This window comes from Hoplias malabaricus, chromosome X2 (assembly GCF_029633855.1).
Source record: "Hoplias malabaricus isolate fHopMal1 chromosome X2, fHopMal1.hap1, whole genome shotgun sequence".
Classification (NCBI taxonomy): domain Eukaryota; kingdom Metazoa; phylum Chordata; class Actinopteri; order Characiformes; family Erythrinidae; genus Hoplias; species Hoplias malabaricus.
In genome coordinates this window covers 27,192,348-27,211,295 of record NC_089819.1, presented here as the reverse complement: position 1 = coordinate 27,211,295, position 18,948 = coordinate 27,192,348, and the positions used below count along the sequence as shown (strand labels likewise).

Genomic DNA, 18,948 nt, shown 5'->3' with positions numbered 1-18,948 from the left:
AACACAGAACCAGGAGTCTTCAGGAACCCAGGAGAACATCATTCCAACCTGGAACCTGCTTCTTTCACAGACTCTGAGTGAGACCCTTGTGGTCCTCGTTTGTGTAGCTCCTCTATCCACAGCTCCCTGACTGAGGACATCTCTAAGGGCTGAACAATTCGCCGTAAAACATCGAACCCGGTTTCTCTGCTCTGTGATTGTTCGTTACAGATTGAGAAGGTCCTTCTTCTGAAGCGTTCCTGAAGTAGCTTTTTGGCGTCATCCATGGTTTGTTTTGTTATGAATTCTCTGGGACAATAACCCTATCATTCACAGCTTCCAGACGTGAACAAACACTATAGTGCAGTATAATTTGACTCTGCACACGCACATATACACACACACACAAACACACTAGTGCACTAGGGGCAGGGAGCACACACACACACACACTTGTAGTGGAGGTCAGCTGGGGGTTAGGTGTCTCCCTCAAGATCAACCCAACTGTGGATGTTGAGGGAGGAGACAGTGCTGTTCCTTCAAAACAAACCTGCGACCTTCCAGTCCCCACTCCTCTAGCCTTTAGCTTTTATAGTTGGACTCTTTGGTGACGACGGCAATTGTGATTAAGGGCTGAACGATTCTAGGCTCAATATCGAATCGTGATGTTTGTGTAATTTTGATTTTTTTAAATAGACGATAATCTGGATCTGTTTTTGTGGCTGTGAATTTACAGCTTAAGGCTTATTGCCAACAGATGATCAGTCATTCGTGGTTGTTCTGTCACAGCTCATGAGGATTAGGCTGACGCTGACTGGTCCGATTCCTCTCCAGACAGTGGTTGAGGAGTAACAGAGCTCACATTACAGCTCTAACTTGAAGAAGACTGTAAACAACACCTTGCAGTTCATAAAATATTTTCAATGCCGACGCATCTATAAAATCCATCATCTTCCAGCTCTTGTGTTTAAATATTTCTTTAATTGTTTTATTATACAGAATTTACCCGTTCTTAAACCACAGTTAGACACACATCCAAAGACTTTGCTTGGTTTCATTTTGTCAGACTCAAGTTAATCATCCCTCTGTCGCCTTGACAAAGCCAGTGTAGCAGTAGTTCACCGCAGGTTCACACAGCTGTCTACCTCTGAAGCCGTGGAGTAACAGCCTGGGTGAAGCGTATGGGTTGAGCGCTCCACTGCGGGATGGTGGAGACGCTGAGCATTGCCGTTATCGGAGCGCCGGGAGTCGGCAAATCCTCCATCATCCGCCGCTTTGTTTACGACGACTTCTCTGAGAGCTACAGCCCCACACAGGAGAGATATGTCTACAGACCCTCGGTGATCCTCAACGGCGTCATGTACGACCTCAAGATACTCGATGTCCCGCCGATCACCTCCTTCCCTTCCAGCCCCACTCAGGTACGGTCTCTGAGTTATGACACTGTCTTAAAGGACTCCACTCACTGCTTCTTTGTCCTAAGTTTCACCATTGGTGCTTTTCCGCTGCATGGAACCTACTCGACTCGACTAGCTTTTCCACCGCCCAAATCTGGTCCTGGTCCTGGTCCTGGTCCTGGTCCTGGTCCCTGCTCGCTTACAGTTTGAATCGAGCTGAGTAGGTACTAAATGTGAGGTGTAAACCCTGCAGAGCTCTGATTGGCCAGAGACCTGTCAATCACCAGGAAATATAGAGCCCCAGCACAAACTCACCACTCGTAAAATCTCTGAAGTTACAGCAGCGTTCACATTAGTTTTTATCCGACTCTCAGCAGCAGCTCGTAACATTCCCCCGAGGGGTTTCTGAAGAGGGGCAGACGCTCCTTGGGTCGGTGTCTGAGGACTGAATGTAGACTGGATATGAAGTACACACTACATGAATGTAGACTGGATAGGAAGTAAACACTACAGGGATGTAGATTGGATAGGAAGTACACACTACAGGGATGTAGACTGGATAGGAAGTACACACTACAGGAATGTAGACTGGATAGGAAGTACACACTACAGGAATGTAGACTGGATAGGAAGTAAACACTACAGGGATGTAGACTGGTTAGGAAGTACACACTACGGGAATGTAGACTGGATAGGAGGTACACACTACAGGAATGTAGACTGCATTTGAAGTACACACTACATGAATGTAGACTGGATTTGAAGTACACACTACAGGAATGTAGACTGGATTTGAAGTACACACAGGAATGTAGACTGGATATGAAGTACACACTACAAGAATGTAGACTGAACTGGAAGTGCACTCTACAGGATTGTAGACTGGATTTGAAGTACACACTACAGGACTGTAGACTGGATATGAAGTAGACACTACAAGAATGTAGACTGGATATGTAGTGTGAATCTATCCAGTCTACATTCCTATATCATATACCATACTACATTCCTGTAGTGTGTACTTCCTATCCAGTCTACATCCCTGTAGTGTGTACTTCCTATCCAGTCTACATCCCTGTAGTGTTTACTTCCTATCCAGTCTACATTCCTGTGGTGTGTACTTCATATCCAGTCTACATCCCTGTAGTGTGTACTTCCTATCCAGTCTACATCCCTGTAGTGTTTACTTCCTATCCAGTCTACATTCCTGTAGTGTGTACTTCATATCCAGTCTACATTCCTGTAGTGCAATGTAGAATGTAGACTGAAGTGGAAGTGCACACTACAAGAATGTAGACTGAAGTGGAAGTGCACACTACAGGATTGTAGATTGGATTGGAAGTATACACTACAGGAATATAGACTACATTGGAAGTATACAAGACAGAAATATAGACTGGATTGGAAGTATACACTACGGCAATGTAGATGGGATTGGAAGTACACAATACAGGAATGTAAATTGGATAGGAAGTACACACATTATAGTGATGTAGACTGGATTGGAAGTACACACTGCAGGAATGTAGACTGGATTTGAATTACACACTACAGGAATGTAGACTGGATTTGAATTACACAATACAGGGTTGTAGACTGGACTGGAATTACATACTACAGGGATGTAGACTGGTGAAGGAGACAGTCTGCAGGAAGGCTGATGACCACTGCATTGTATAATGTGTTTATTTTAAAGAGTTGTTCTGTGAATGTGAATATTTCACTGTAAACCTGAAGCTATGTGTGTGTGTGTGTGTGTGTGTGTGTGTGTGTGTGTGTGTAATGAGTGTTGTATTCCCTGGACGTATTGAAGAGTAACTGTCTTGTCTCATTAATGATGAGACGTGTCCTTGTGGAGTGTGTAATTGATTGTAAAGCGTCTGCTGTGTTTCTGTGGGAGCTGTGGGCAGTTTCTCCCCTGGTCTCTCTAAGCTCTTTTCCACCAGAAGAACTTTGGTGGTCTCCAGTGAACCAGCCCTCCAGGTTTACACTGGTTGTGTTGGGATCTAAGGAAAGGTCATCATTGGGGGGCGCTGTGGGGCTGGGTTCCAGTGTCACTGAGTCTGAATTCAGTGCCAGAGCCAGAAATAAACAGATGAAGTCAGAAAGGTGGAGAGAAGTAGCCAGTGCTCCTCGAGTCGTGCCAACCACAGCCCAACACAAATGGAGCATTTTCCTGTTTGTATTTACTTTTATTATTTCTATAACACTCTGTAAATGACCCGTCCAGCTCCACTGTGTCATAACATTTTATTTCAGGCCCTGAGCTCTTTCTGGAGCTTCTTTATCTGGACTCGCCCACGGACAGCGTTATGGTTCCTGCTGAAAAATCCACTCTTCTTAGGTTCTATCTGGGAATTAACTTTCTTTTGGCTCAGGAACCAGTTTATGTTGGTGGAAACGTGCAAAAAGTTTCCAAATTAGGTTTGTGAATGGAACCGAGCTTGTTCCACATTGGAAAAGAACGAACTGTGTCTAGATGCCTGTAGACCACCGAGGACTCTGTGGTTTCTTGGGGAGAAAGTCTGCAGGGTTTAAATGCTTCTCTACTGGAAAGCACAATATGCTGATGCAGGAAGTTGCCGGTGTGTGTGTGTGTGTGTGTGTGAGAGTGAGTGAATGTTTTTGTATGTTTGGTGGAAAGGGCTTTCCTCCAGAAACTCATTTCTCTGGAGGAGCGAGTTGCTATGGAGACGAGGCTTGACTTGAGCATCCATAAATGTGCCTTATGTTAAACCCCCCGCCTCAGGCAGCGAAAGACGGGACAAGATCGCTCTTATCCCTCTCTCTCTCTCTCTCTCTCTCTCTCTCGCTCTCTGTCTCCTGCTCAGAGAGTCCTGCACACAACCTATAGCCTTATTAAAAGTGCTAGACTCCCCTCATCTCCACAGTGGAACACAGTTCTGTTTCTGAGTGAAACGTCTGTGACCTGCTTTGGTCCAAACCCCACGAGCCCCACAGCAGTGTGTAAACAGCCCTGTGTAACAGTCTCCCCCTGTGTAAACAGCCCTGTTCAGAACGCCCGCTTTCAGCTCCTGTTCCTTTAAATGATAATGAGCCGCTCGCTGTTCACCCCGACCCCGAGCGCACAGCAGTGAGGAGCGAGGAGCAGAAGCTCTGGTTTTTAGCTGTTTTCACTTTTTCTTTCTTCTCCGTTTTTACTGTGTGGAACTGTGGATCTGTGTTCTCTGGAGTGATGGAGTTCCTCTGGTGTGTGGAACAGTGGAACTGTGTTCTCTGGAGCGATGGAGTTCCTCTGGTGTGTGGAACAGTGGAACTGTGTTCTCTGGAGTGATGGGGTTCCTCTGGTGTGTGGAACAGTGGAACTGTGTTCTCTGGAGTTTTGGGGTTCCTCTGGTGTGTGGAACAGTGGAACTGTGTTCTCTGGAGTGATGGGGTTCTTCTGGTGTGTGAAACAGTGGAACTGTGTTCTCTGGAGTGATGGAGTTCCTCTGGTGTGTGGAACAGTGGAACTGTGTTCTCTGGAGCGATGGAGTTCCTCTGGTGTGTGGAACAGTGGAACTGTGTTCTCTGGAGTGATGGGGTACCTCTGGTGTGTGGAACAGTGGAACTGTGTTCTCTGGAGTTTTGGGGTTCCTCTGGTGTGTGGAACAGTGGAACTGTGTTCTCTGGAGTGATGGGGTTCCTCTGGTGTGTGGAACAGTGGAACTGTGTTCTCTGGAGTGATGGGGTTCCTCTGGTGTGTGGAACAGTGGAACTGTGTTCTCTGGAGTGATGGAGTTCCTCTGGTGTGTGGAACAGTGGAACTGGGTTCTCTGGAGTGATGGGGTTCCTCTGGTGTGTGGAACAGTGGAACTGTGTTCTCTGGAGTGATGGAGTTCCTCTGGTGTGTGGAACAGTGGAACTGTGTTCTCTGGAGTGATGGAGTTCCTCTGGTGTGTGGAACAGTGGAACTGGGTTCTCTGGAGTGATGGGGTTCCTCTGGTGTGTGGAACAGTGGAACTGTGTTCTCTGGAGCGATGGAGTTCCTCTGGTGTGTGGAACAGTGGAACTGTGCTCTCTGGAGCGATGGAGTTCCTCTGGTGTGTGGAACAGTGGAACTGTGCTCTCTGGAGCGATGGAGTTACTCTGGTTCAGGCTATGTTCTGATATCCAGTGTTGTGTCCTCTATAAACCTTGTGAAGTCATAGGAATGACTGGTTGAATGTGGTAACAATGTCCTGAGGTTGAAGGGTCTGTCTCTGTCTCTTTGTCTCATCCTGTTGGTGTCTACAAATAAATGAAATCAAAGCCCACCGCTCACATCTGAAGACCCTGTCCAAAGGGCCCTCTGAGGTCTCTATGGCAACCAGGTCTTCTGAAGGGGACTGGTGGGTTTATTCAGTGTTATGGGTTGTGGAGGAGAAGGGCCCTTTAGGAGCTCAGGGGGAAAAACTTAAGTACAAAAGTGGAAGAGGGGAACAGAGGGAAAGACAAATCCTCTCTTTCCCCCTGTTCCTCAGCGCTCTGGACCCCCACAGAGCAGGTGTGATGTGGTGGTGGATCATTCTCAGCGCTGCAGTGACACTGACGTGGTGGTGGTGTGTTAGTGTGTGTTGTGCTGGTGTAGAGTGGATCAGACACAGCAGTGCTGCTGGAGTTTTTAAACCCTGTGTCCACTCTCTGTCCACTCTGTGAGACACTCCTCCCTCGTTGGTCCACCTTGTAGATGTAGAGTCAGAGACAGTAGCTCATCTGTCACTGCACAGTGTGTGTCGCTCGTTCTCTAGTCCTTCATCAGTGACACAGGACGCTGTTGGCTCAGTGCAGCAGTGACACTGAGGGGTTAAATCCAGGAATGTTCCAGAGTTTACCTGGAGGAGCTGTGAGTGTGAATGCAACACCTACAACATTTGTCCCGAACATTACCCAGACTTTATCCTCATTGTGCGCTGCCAAAACCTCTGGGTGAATGTTCCGGAGTTTCTCCTGCACGCACTGCACAGGCTCCGCCCCCACGGCTAAAGCACGTGTTTCACCTCCTGCTGTGAGAGCACGTCTCACGCAGAAAATCTCCCACTGTGCGCTGCGTGTGTGAATGACCGCTCCAAGTCGTCTCCAGACCAGACACTCCGGAGTTTCTCTCGAGATTCTCCAGGCTTCACGTGTGAACAAGGCACAAAGAACCAGAGACGACACGTCACAAGAGGCACCTACAAAGTTGTGGACCTGTGTAACCCACCCATCAGATGTGAGCAGATGTAAATGTAGAAGATCAGGATGGAAATGGGCCTCAGGAGACACTCAGAGCCTTCAGTGTAAGGGAAGAGGAACGGTGCCATTTAAACTCTGTTTAACCTCTATTAGAGCTGTGTGTGTGTGTGTGAGGGAGAGAGAGAGATGTAGAGAGAGAGAGGGAAACAGAGAGAGGGAGAGAGACAGAGAGAGAGAGGGAGAGAGACAGAGAGAGAGAGGGAGAGAGACAGAGAGGGAGAGGGAGAGAGACGGAGAGAGACAGAGAGAGGGAGAGAGAAAGAGAGAGAGAGAGAGAGAGAGAAGCTGAGCTCTGCTGTACATAGAAGTAATTCACTGACAGAACAGAAAGCAGAGGATACACTCAGCCCTCCACTTTCTCAGGTTTAACTTGGATTTAATCATTTCTCGAGTTTGGCATCAATTATTAAACCACTTTGCAGCCCATTGTAGAAAATCGCAGAGCAAGCATGTAGGGTGTGTGTGTGTGTGTGTGTGTGTGTGTGTGTGTGTGTGTGTGTGTGTGTGTGTGTGTGAAGCTGACACATGGAGTTACATGGTGGACAAAGCAAGACAATAATTACTCTGCAATACTTGCTGTGTTTGCCTCATGAAGGGGTTCCTCAGACTTAGAATGTGCTGTAGATGGTTCTATGGCTCTAGCACCTTTTAGAGAAGGGTTATGTACGGCACCAAAAGAGGTTCCTCTGCTGTAACAAGCTTGACATTGTATTTTTTTAAAGGTTCTGTATAGAACCATCCACATGGGGCAAAGAACCCTTTAATCATGCAAAAGGTTCTTCACGTTAATAAAGAACCCTTTTAGAACTGTCATTTTAAGTGTGTGATGTGGAAAAACTCCTGCTTGGTGCTGATTGGCTGCCACTGGGTGAAACTATTACATTTGCATAAAGCTGATTGGCCCAGGGCATAGACCCCACTACGTCAGCGGTGCAGTGGGGTGCAGTCCGTTACAACCACAGCGCAGTGGAGTGGCAGTAAATTCACTCCCCTCCCTCAGCGCTACAGCTTTCCTCACTGCTCACAGTCACAGATCAGTAGAGTTTGTTCCTTCCTTGTTGCAGCGTCCAGCTCTCGCTGGATTCTTTCGTCGGCCACCGATCCAAGGAGCGTTTGAACCTCTTCAAAAGACCACAGCGTCATTTTACGAGCTGCCGTCGTGAGTCGGATAAAAACAAACGTGATCTCTGCTGCAGCTGGAGATTTTACAGATGGAGAGTTGGTGCTGGTCGTCTGCGTTGCGTGGCGTAGAGTGACGACTCTCTCTGGACAATCAGCGCTCTGCAAGGTTTACACGCCACGGTTTAGTCCCTACTCAACAAGAACCCGGTTCTAGAACAGTTGAGTGGAGTTGAATGCTGCTGAAACACAGGATTATGGGAAGGGTAAAGCAGCGAAGGATACATCTATACTGCCTTCTTCCAAATGGATGAAGCACATCGTTTTACACAAACAACTGATGTAGACATGACCTCTCCCTCAGAGCACAGCCCCGTGTCTCAGCCGAGCTACGATCAACACCTCTCCCATGATTCCCTGGGTCTCAAACTTTACACAGAGGAGCTGAGATGGAGCTAACGCTGTAATGGAGTGATGATTACCCACAGGTCGGTGCTGTGATCCTGATTTAATTTAATCACAGCTGAGAGATGAAGCAGAAACTCAACTGAAAACACACACACACACACTATTCTGGGAGCAGCACAGGATCCTAAATCTTATACTAAAGTAAAAGCACCTTGAGTTTCAGCTCTTTAATCTCCTGAATCCTGAGTTGTTGTCAGTAGAAATTCTCAGACACTGAATGTGCCACACTTTGCCTGTTTACACTACCCCCCCACCACACACACACACACACACACACACACACACACACCCCTGACCTTTCCTTTCCTCACACTATTTTTGTTCAGGACCCGAGAACACTTATGGCATCAGACACCAGCTTTTATTTTGAATCAAACAGCGCAGTGGAGTTCAGGATTGTACGAACACGTGTCCGACACGGAACTGACGTGAGTTTGGAGGACGTACACAGACCTGAGGGGAGGGGTCCGGACGTGGTCCTACTTCCAAGATGCTGTTATTTCTTAACCTCAGTGGCTATAACTGCACAAACAGTCACAACATGTACCCAATATCTCGTGAAACCCCTCCCCAGAGCCCTAGCCCTCAGCGGTGGACCCTGTTTGTGTCTGTGAAAGACCAGGGTGAGCCCTGTATCACTGTGTGTGTTTTCAGTGCGTTCCCTGTATCTGCTACACTCCGTACCTTCACTCCACACCCGTGGTCCCCCTGCAGTAGCTCCTGGATCAGTGATGGGACTGATTCAGCACAGACCTTCACTAAAGACTCTACATCTCTAGTGCTTCCACCAACGTTAAATGGTTCCTGAGCCAGAAAATTAATTCCCAGCTGGAACCAAAGAACAGGGGCTTGGCGAGATAAAGAAGCTCCAGAAAAATCTCAGAGCCTCAAATAAAGCATCATGGTGCAGTGGAGCTGGACGGGTCTTTTACAGAGTGTTATAGAAATAAATAAAGTTTTATCGCTCATAGGTTTTTCTGTAATGGCTCAGGAGACTAATGGTGATTCTCCTAAAGCTCCTTAGGAGAAATAGAATGAGACAAGGGGAAGACATGAGACATAAGTGAGAGATAAAGGAAAGAGTAGAGTTTAGTTGATCTGGCCAATTTGAGCACTGTTTGAGACTTTATTGAGATATCCACTAAATCTCCAGAGGAGATACATGTGAGACACTGAGGTCTTTATCTCAGGTGACACATATGAGCAGCAGGAGACATGCTAAAGTCTTCTATATTTTTCCATCTGATCTCATTGTTGTCTCAGGGAAACTACAGAGAAATTAAGGAGATCTCGTTTTTGGGTTTTCTTTTCTCTGGGAAAGGAAGTGAAAGGAGGTGCTCTGTTTGTGAGATTTCTGGGGCTGCGTTAAGAGCAACAGGCGCATTGGATACTTTTCTCCTCACAGCAATGTTCCAACACCTTCCCAGGAGAGTGCAGGGGCTGTTAGAGCAGTGAAGGGGAACACACTCCTGGTTAATGCCCCTCACTGCAGGAGAGACTCAGGATGAAGGCGTTTACTTGAGCAGAATTAAAGGCATGATTTAGAAAAGTACAAATACATTTAAAATGGAATGAATTGCATGTATTTGGTAAATGTTTCTGTGGACTGCTCCCCTCCGGTCGGTCATGTGCAGGGCTGAGTTTAACGGGGACAGTGAAGGAAGAAAGGAAAGGACCTGAGATCAGCGGAAAGCAGCCATCTCTAACCAGTATGAATTCACCCGGGGCCCAGCTGAGCCTAATGGAGCTTAATGAAGACATTTCAGAAACACCGCAGTGCTACAGTCGCTTGCTCGCTCACACTCTCTCTCTGTTTCTTTCTCCTCTTCCTCTCCCTCTAATCTCTCTGTTTCTCATCTTTTCAGTTTTATTCTGAGGTTAACACCGGTCATTGTTGTTCGCTATGATCTTCACCCACTGCTCTTACTGTGTATGTATTGTGGCAGCCAATGCGAGGTGCCACTGGTGCAGAGACTCATGGGACTGTTTTTGTTTATTCTTAGATGTTCTAGTTATTAATGGTTTCAGTTGTTGACAGTTGACAGTGACTGGAGAGAGGACTGGCATGAAGGGGAGGAAATTACTGCAAATCCTGGCAGGGGGCATGGAGCTGGCACACGAGTTCTGGCTCGCCAACATCCAGGACCAGTGCATCATCGGTTTGGACCTGCTGAGCCGCTGGGAGGCCTGTGTTGATGTGTCGAGGCCGGCCATCACCCTTGGCACAAAGACTTTTGCCCTCCAGCGTGGCCAAATAAGTAAAAAGAAGATCAAAAGCCGGCAAGCAAGTTGTCATGCAGCCACGCCCCAGCTAGTTCCGGATCCTGGTGCTACATCGACTACTGCCTGTGACCCAGCATCGCCGCCTCTCGTCCAAGCCCCAAAAACTGGGTCTGCTATCCTCCCATCTGCTGAGACAATCATGGCTGTCCATGACTTATGGCAACGCAGTGGGGCCGGCCTGACCCATGACCAGCTCCACAAGTTAAAGTGCCTCCTGGATGACAACATAGACATCTTTGCTGCCAGCGACAGAGACTGCAGGCGGACTGGGCTAGTCCAACACACCATTGACACTGGTTCTGCTCTGCCTATTCGCCTTCGCCCACACCGGCTACCCCTTGCAAAACGACAGGTGGCAAAGGATATGATCCGCGAGATGGCGGCTGCTGGTGTGATCAAACCTTCTGACAGTCCGTGGGCATTCCCAGTTGTCTTGGTGAGGAGGAAGGATGGCCGCTGGCGTTTCTGTGTAGACTACCGCCCTCTCAACGCTGTCACCAGGAAGGACTCCTATCCACTTCCACGGATAGATGATGCGCTTGACCACATTGCAGGTTCCAGCTGGTTTAGCTCCCTTGACCTGCGCAGTGGCTACTGGCAGGTAGAGCTTGCCCCTGAAGCTAGACCAAAAACTGCCTTCACCCTGGGACAAGGGCTGTGGCAGTTCAATGTGATGCCATTTGGACTCTGCAATGCTCCGGCAACATTTGAAAGACTGATGGAAAGAGTACTGGCACACATTCCCCGAACCTGCTGTGTTGTGTACCTGGATGACCTGCTGGTAGGGAACGTGCTGTGGCCTATTTCAGTCGCACCTTGGACAGAGCTGAGAGAAACTACTGTGTCACTCGACGTGAGCTGTTGGCGGTAGTATTGGCTGTACGGCACTTCCGTCCCTACTTGCTGGGTAGCCATTTCCTCCTTCGCACCGATCATGCCTCTCTGACTTGGCTCTTAAACTTCAAGCATCCAGAGGGCCAAGTGGCTCGCTGGTTAGAAGTACTCCAGGCATATGATTTTGAGATCCAGCATCGAGCAGGTCGTCAGCATGGCAATGCTGATGCCCTCTCCAGACGTCCCTGCATAGCGGAAAAGTGTCGTCACTGCCAACGGCAAGAAGAGCGGGGCCAATTAGCAATGATGGTAGCAGCTGCTCAGGTTACCCCCAGTGGGGAAGGGTGGCTCCCTCTGACTCCGCAACAACTGGGAGAGCACCAGGAGGCAGACACAGTATTGGCTCAGGTGAGGGGCTGGCTGGAGAGTGCACAGCGCCCCGAGTGGAAGGGCGTGTCAGCACAAGGACCCGAGGTGAAAGCCTATTACTCCCAGTGGGGCAACCTGGAGATCCATGATGGCCTCCTGTACCGGAGATGGCATGCCCCAGGGCGGGGTAAAGACATACTACAGCTGCTAATGCCCCAATCGCTACGACCTCAGGTACTCGAGCTGGCCATGGTTCAGTGGGGATGGGACACTATGGGAATGCTAAGACCCTTCACCGCCTGAGGGGAAGGTTCTATTGGCCTAGTTGCAGACAAGATGTAGAGTTACATGTGCACTGCTGCGACACTTGTGCAGCCCAGAAGGGACCAACTCAGCGGTCCCGTGCCCCACTGCAACGGTACATGGTGGGGGCCCCAATGGAGCGGGTAGGAGTGGATGTTCTGGGGCCCTTCCCCATCACTGAGTCAGGCAATCGGTACATACTTGTGGCCATGGACTATTTCACAAAGTGGCCTGAGGCATATGCGGTACCGGACCAGAGTGCAACTACGACTGCGGGAAAGCTGGTGGAGGAGATGTTCACTCGCTTTGGGGTCCCCGCCGAACTCCACAGTGACCAAGGGAGGAACTTTGAGTCACAGGTGTTTAAGGAGGTCTGCAGGCTGCTTGGGGTGGACAAGACTAGGACAACACCACTACACCCCCAAAGTGATGGTCTGGTTGAACGATTCAACCGCACACTAGCTACTCAACTCGCCATCCTCACCAGTCAACACCAACGCGACTGGGACCAACATCTGCCCCTGGTCCTTTGGTCTTATCGAACTGCGGTCCAAGAGTCCAGCCAGTGCACACCTGCTGCCCTCATGTTCGGGCGGGAGCTCCGCACACCAGTGGACTTGGTGTTTGGGGCCCCACCTGAGCCGGAGATTGTTGGAGGGACTGAAATGGACTACCTTAGGAGGCTGAGGGAACGTCTACAGGTGGTCCATGACTATACTCGCCAAGCCCAGGAAGAAGCTGGAGTGCGGCAGAAGAGGGCCTATGACTCCAGGTGCAGGGGGAGGGCTTTTGTGCCAGGGGACAAGGTCTGGGTGTATTGCCCGGTCCGCAAGAAGGGTGTGTCCCCCAAGCTTTGTTGTCACTGGCAAGGGCCTGCTGACATTGTGACACGGCTGTCAGATGTGGTGTATCGGGTGCGCATGCCCGGCCGGGGGCGCATGGTGGTATTGCACCAGGACAGACTCTCACTATATCGGCCACTTGCCTCGCCGAGCGTTGGAGATGGGGGTACTGGAGGTACCACATGTACAAACAGGGACGATGCCCCCTCTGCTGGTATCAGGCAGCCTACTCGTCTAAGACGGGTTCCGGGACACTTGAGAGACTTTGTGTTGGGCGATGGGGTTGTCGGGGGCGACTAACCCCTTCTGGTGGGGGCTATGTGGCAGCCAATGGGAGGTGCCACTGGTGCAGAGACTCATGGGACTGTTTTTGTTTATTCTTAGATGTTCTAGTTATTAATGGTTTCAGTTAATCAGTGATGTTGTGCTGCTCTTACTGTTGTTTATGGGTTGTGGTGTCAGTTATGCATTGTTAATTTGGGTGGCCACCATGACCGAGATGAGTATGGCAATTAATGACCTTGGGCTATTTTCCTGTGTTGTTAAGCTTTGGGTTGTGTCAATAAAGGTGCAGTTTCTGTGGTACACCACCAGGTGGGCACAGGAAACCAGCAGAAAAGCTAAAGAAGTCTCTTTCTTCTTCTGGTGCTCGTCACAGTATTATATACTTTATAGACGGATCTGAATCACTTGTAGTAGACACTGAATCACTCAGAACTGGTTCGGATTCCTTCATCACATGTGCGGTGTCATTCATTGTAGACACTGAATAAATCATAGTGGATGCTGAATCATTCATATTACATATAGAATCATTTGTAAAACATGATGAATTATTGATAGTAAATGCTGAATCATTTAGAGTAGATGCTGAATAATTTCTAGCAAATACTGAATCATATATACTGAATCACTTATGATGGATACTGTATCATTCATAGCAGTTTATCCACTTTATTCTTCATCTCTCTCATTCCCTCCCTCCCATCCCCCCACCTCTCTGACTTTCTCTCTCTCTCTCTCTGACACTCTCTCTCTCATTCTCTTTCTCTCTCTGACTCTCTCTCTCTCTCTCTCTCTCTCTCTCTCTCTCTCTCTCTCTCTCTCTCTCAGACCAATAGAGCTGAATAATCTCTGTATGAGCATCTTGTCAGTCTGAATTTAAGTGGATTATAGAGTTAGCCGGATTAAGTAATCCTGGATCACACACTGAACTCTGTTAAACCCACATTTATCAGTGTGTGACATGAACTGCCCAATGACTCCTCCCGTAACGTCCAGTGGAGCCAATGAGACACGGGCTCTCAATTTAGGAACCGCCCACCAATGACTCCCCCATAACATCCCAAGGTGTGATGATTCATCAGGGGGTTTAGTGAGGGATGATGATTGATTGGGGGTTGAGTGAGGGATGATGATTGGTCGGAGGGGTTTAGTGAGAGATGATGATTGATTGGGGGTTGAGTGAGGGATGATGATTGGTCGGAGGGGTTTAGTGAGGGATGATGATTGGTCAGGGGGATGAGTGAGGGATGATGATTGGTCGGAGGAGTTTAGTGAGGGATGATGATTGATCTGAGGGGGTTAGTGAGGGATGATGTTTGGTCGGAGGGGTTAGTGAGGGATGATGATTGATCTGAGGGGGTTAGTGAGGGATGATGTTTGGTCAGAGGGGTTTAGTGAGGGATGATGATTGATCTGAGGGGGTTAGTGAGGGATGATGTTTGGTCGGGGGGTTGAGTGAGGGATGATGATTGGTCGGGGGTTTAGTGAGGGATGATGATTGGTAGGTGGGTTTGTGAGGGATGATGATTGGTCGGAGGGGTTTATTGAGGGCTGATGATTGATCTGAGGGGGTTAATGAGAGATGATGTTTGGTCAGTGGGTTTAGTGAGGGATGATGATTGATCTGAGGGGGTTAGTGAGGGATGATGTTTGGTCGGAGGGGTTTAGTGAGGGATGATGATTGATCTGAGGGGGTTAGTGAGGGATGATGATTGGTCGGAGGGGGTTAGTAAGGGATGATGATTGGTCGGAGGGGTTTATTGAGGGATGATGATTGATCTGAGGGGGTTAGTGAGAGATGATGTTTGGTCAGTGGGTTTAGTGAGGGATGATGATTGATCTGAGGGGGTTAGTGAGGGATGAGGTTTGGTCGGGGGGTTGAGTGAGGGATGATGATTGGTCGGGGTTTAGTGAGGGATGATGATTGGTAGGTGGGTTTAGTGAGGGATGATGATTGGTCGGAGGGGGTTAGTGAGGGATGATGATTGGTCGGAGGGGGTTAGTGAGGGATGATGATTGGTCGGAGGGGTTTATTGAGGGATGATGATTGATTTGAGGGGGTTAGTGAGGGATGATGTTTGGTCAGTGGGTTTAGTGAGGGATGATGATTGGTCGGGGGTTTAGTGAGGGATGATGATTGGTCGGTGAGTTTAATGAGGGTTGATGATTGGTCGGAGGGGGTTTATTGAGGGATGATGATTGGTCGGAGTGGTTAGTGAGGGATGATGATTGGTCGGAGGGCGTTTATTGAGGGATGATGGTTGGTTGGGGGGGTTTAGTGAGGGATGATGATTGGTCGGTGGATTTAGTGAGGGTTGATGATTGGTTGGTGGGTTTAGTGAGGGATGATGATTGGTCGGTGGGTTTAGTAAGGGATGATGATTGGTCAGTGGGTTTAGTGAGGGATGATGATTGGTCGGAGGGGTTTAGTGAGGGATGATGATTGGTCGGTGGGTTTAGTGAGGGATGATGATTGATCAGGGGGTTTAGTGAGGGATGATGATTGGTCGGTGGGTTTAGTGAGGGATGATGATTGGTCTGGGGTTTAGTGAGGGATGATGATTGGTCGGTGGGTTTAGTGAGGGATGATGATTGATCAGGGGTTTAGTGAGGGATGATGATTGGTCGGTGGGTTTAGTGAGGGATGATGATTGGTCGGAGGGGTTTAGTGAGGGATGATGATTGATCGGGGGTTTAGTGAGGGATGATGATTGGTCGGTGGGTTTAGTGAGGGATGATGATTGGTCGGAGGGGTTTAGTGAGGGATGATGATTGATCAGGGGTTTAGTGAGGGATGATGATTGGTCAGTGGGGTTTAGTGAGGGATGATGATTGATCGGGGGTTTAGTGAGGGATGATGATTGATCAGGGGTTTAGTGAGGGATGATGATTGGTCGGAGGGGTTTAGTGAGGGATGATGATTGATCGGGGGTTTAGTGAGGGATGATGATTGGTCGGTGGGTTTAGTGAGGATGATGATTGATCAGGGGTTTAGTGAGGGATGATGATTGGTCGGTGGGTTTAGTGAGGGATGATGATTGGTCTGGGGTTTGAGCTAATTGTGTGTGTGTGGGGGGGGGCATTAAACAACAGCTCCATCCTCCACCGCTCTGGGAGGACTGTGAATCAGTTTACAATGATGTACTTATTGAAGAACCACTCTCACAACCCCCTGGGACCACTTTAAGAACCTCGAGGGGGTTATGACCCCAAAGTTAAAACACTAATTGATTTCTATGTTTTTCTGCCATCCGCCCTTTCACCTTAATCCACTCTCAGTCACTTTCTTTACATCTCTCTCATTTCAGTGGGGGGGGGGTGAGTGTTGTGTGGACGGATGATCCCGGTGCTCAGGGCTGAGGCAAACATCATCTTCATTCCAGAGACGAAGAGAGAGAAGGATGAAGGAGGAGAGGAAGTGTTCTCTTCCCTTTCTCTGCTCTGCCTCCGCTTTCGGAGGGAAGAGGGGTCTCTCTCTCTCTCTTTCTCTCTCTATTTTACGGTGAGGGGCATGTTTCTATTTTTAGCTCTGTGGAGCTAGAGGAGAATCTACAGCACCACACAGGATTTAAACACAACACACACACACACGCACGCACACACACACACACACACGCACGCACACACACACACACACACACGAAAACATGTTTACACAGATATTCATACATAAAAATATTCTAATTTTCTTTCTCACTCACACACACACACACACATACACACAAACAAAACATGTTTACATTCATATACACACACACCATAGACACAGACACACACAAATACACACACAGTATAACACACACTCATATTTATACACTTACATATAGACATTTCTACATACATATTTAGACATTAAATAATGTAATGTGTGCGTGTGTGTGTGTGTGTGTGTGTGTGTGTGTGTGTGCACGTGTGTGTGTGCGTGTGTGTGTGTGTGTGTGTGGTGTATGAACATATGGAGAATAAACTGGTTGGTTCAGGGTCAGCAGAGCTGTAAGATTCTTCTTCACGTGTCAGGTGCACTTTCTAAATGATAAAGAATAAATAATCACTTTCACAAACATGATCTGCTACTTCCTGGATGTAAAAATGATGGACTGCACCTTTAATGTGTTTGGGCTCCGGACCCCCAGGGCATGCAGGAGATCTGTGGCTGACAATCGAAGGGGAGAGTGTTCCTGACACTTTTCATCCTCAGGGTTTCAGTCTGATTCAGCGCCTGACGGATGGATTTCATTTCCATCCTTGTACCAGCGTTTAGATGTGTGTGTGTGTGTGTGTGTGTGTGTCAAGCTGTAACTCCAAAAGATAAACTGTACGGCCGATGTTTGTGGTCACTTGCTCTTCTAATGTTTCTTCTGAAATGAAGGACATTAATCAGGAGTGTGTTCCTCTGGGAGGCTCTACTCTAGATTTCTGAACATAGCTGTGAGGATCTGATGGAGTTCACCCTCATCATCAGAGGGTGAGAGTCAGGGGCAGGTGTTGGGGATTAGTTCTGGATCAAACTCACCACTCCAACTCACCCCAGAGAAACCCCATCACTCCAGAGAACACAGTTCCACTGTTCCACACACCAGAGGAACCCCATCACTCCAGAGAACACAGTTCCACTGTTCCACACACCAGAGGAACCCCATCACTCCAGAGAACACAGTTCCACTGTTCCACACACCAGAGGAACCCCATCGCTCCAGAGAACACAGTTCCACTGTTCCACACACCAGAGGAACCCCATCTCTCCAGAGAACACAGTTCCACTGTTCCACACACCAGAGGAACCCCATCACTCCAGAGAACACAGTTCCACTGTTCCACACACCAGAGGAACCCCATCGCTCCAGAGAACACAGTTCCACTGTTCCACACACCAGAGGAACCCCATCTCTCCAGAGAACACAGTTCCACTGTTCCACACACCAGAGGAACCCCATCGCTCCAGAGAACACAGTTCAGTGTCTAAGTTCTTCATTCTTTCTGTACCTCTTTCTTTCTCTTTCATACTCCCACTCTATTCTTTCTTTAGTCTCTTTCTCTCTCTCCCTTCCTCTCCCTTCTCCCTCTCTCTCTCTCTCTCTCTCTCTCTCTCTCTCTCTCTCTTCCTCTCCCTTCTTCTCTCTCTCTCTCTACCCCACCCCCTCACTCCTGCTCCTGAAGCAGAATGGATTAATAATCTATATTCATCTCACAGTCAGAGAGCTCGCTCACAACATGCAATAACCACCCCCCACCCCCCACTGAAGAGTGGAGAGAGGGAGAGAGAGAGAGAGAAGAAGGGAGGAAGGATAAAAAGAGGGTGAAGAAGCTGTGAGGAGAGAGAAAAAAGTGAAGGAGAGAAATCGAGGGAGAAAATGGATACAGAGGGAGAGAGAGGGAGAGACTGGATGAAGACTGAGAGAAAATATGTGAAAGACAGGAGCAGATAGAACAATAGAGTGATAGATAGATAGATAAAGTGTGGTAGGAGGAAAGGCGAGCGAGAGGGAGACAGCCAGTGTGTGTGTGTGTGTGTGTGAGGGGGAGGTCAGTGTGTCAGTGAGTGATTTCTCCACTGTTCTCTCTGCACTCTGTGTAATTATTATTAATAAATCAGGCCTGTTCTCACTCAGGTCCTTGTCCTCGCTGCAGGGGGACGGTGTGTGTAAATGACCTTCTGAAACACTCTCGGACCCTCCCCTCAGAGAAGACCACCCCACACTCAGACCAGCCACAACATTACAACCACCTCTTACTACAGCGCCACTCACCACCACAGAGGTCCACTGCAGTCCAACTGTTCCTCTGCATACTTTATTAGCCCCTGACAGAACCTCCACAGGACCCCCAGAGAACCCCCATAAAATCCCCACAGAACC

General features: G+C 48.5%; 1 pseudogene; it reads left to right on the top strand.

Moving 5' to 3' along the window:
• The first annotated feature begins 1,160 nt into the window (after positions 1–1,160).
• Positions 1,161–18,948, top strand: part of LOC136676211 (ras-like protein family member 10B) — a 21,550-nt pseudogene continuing 3,762 nt past the window's right edge.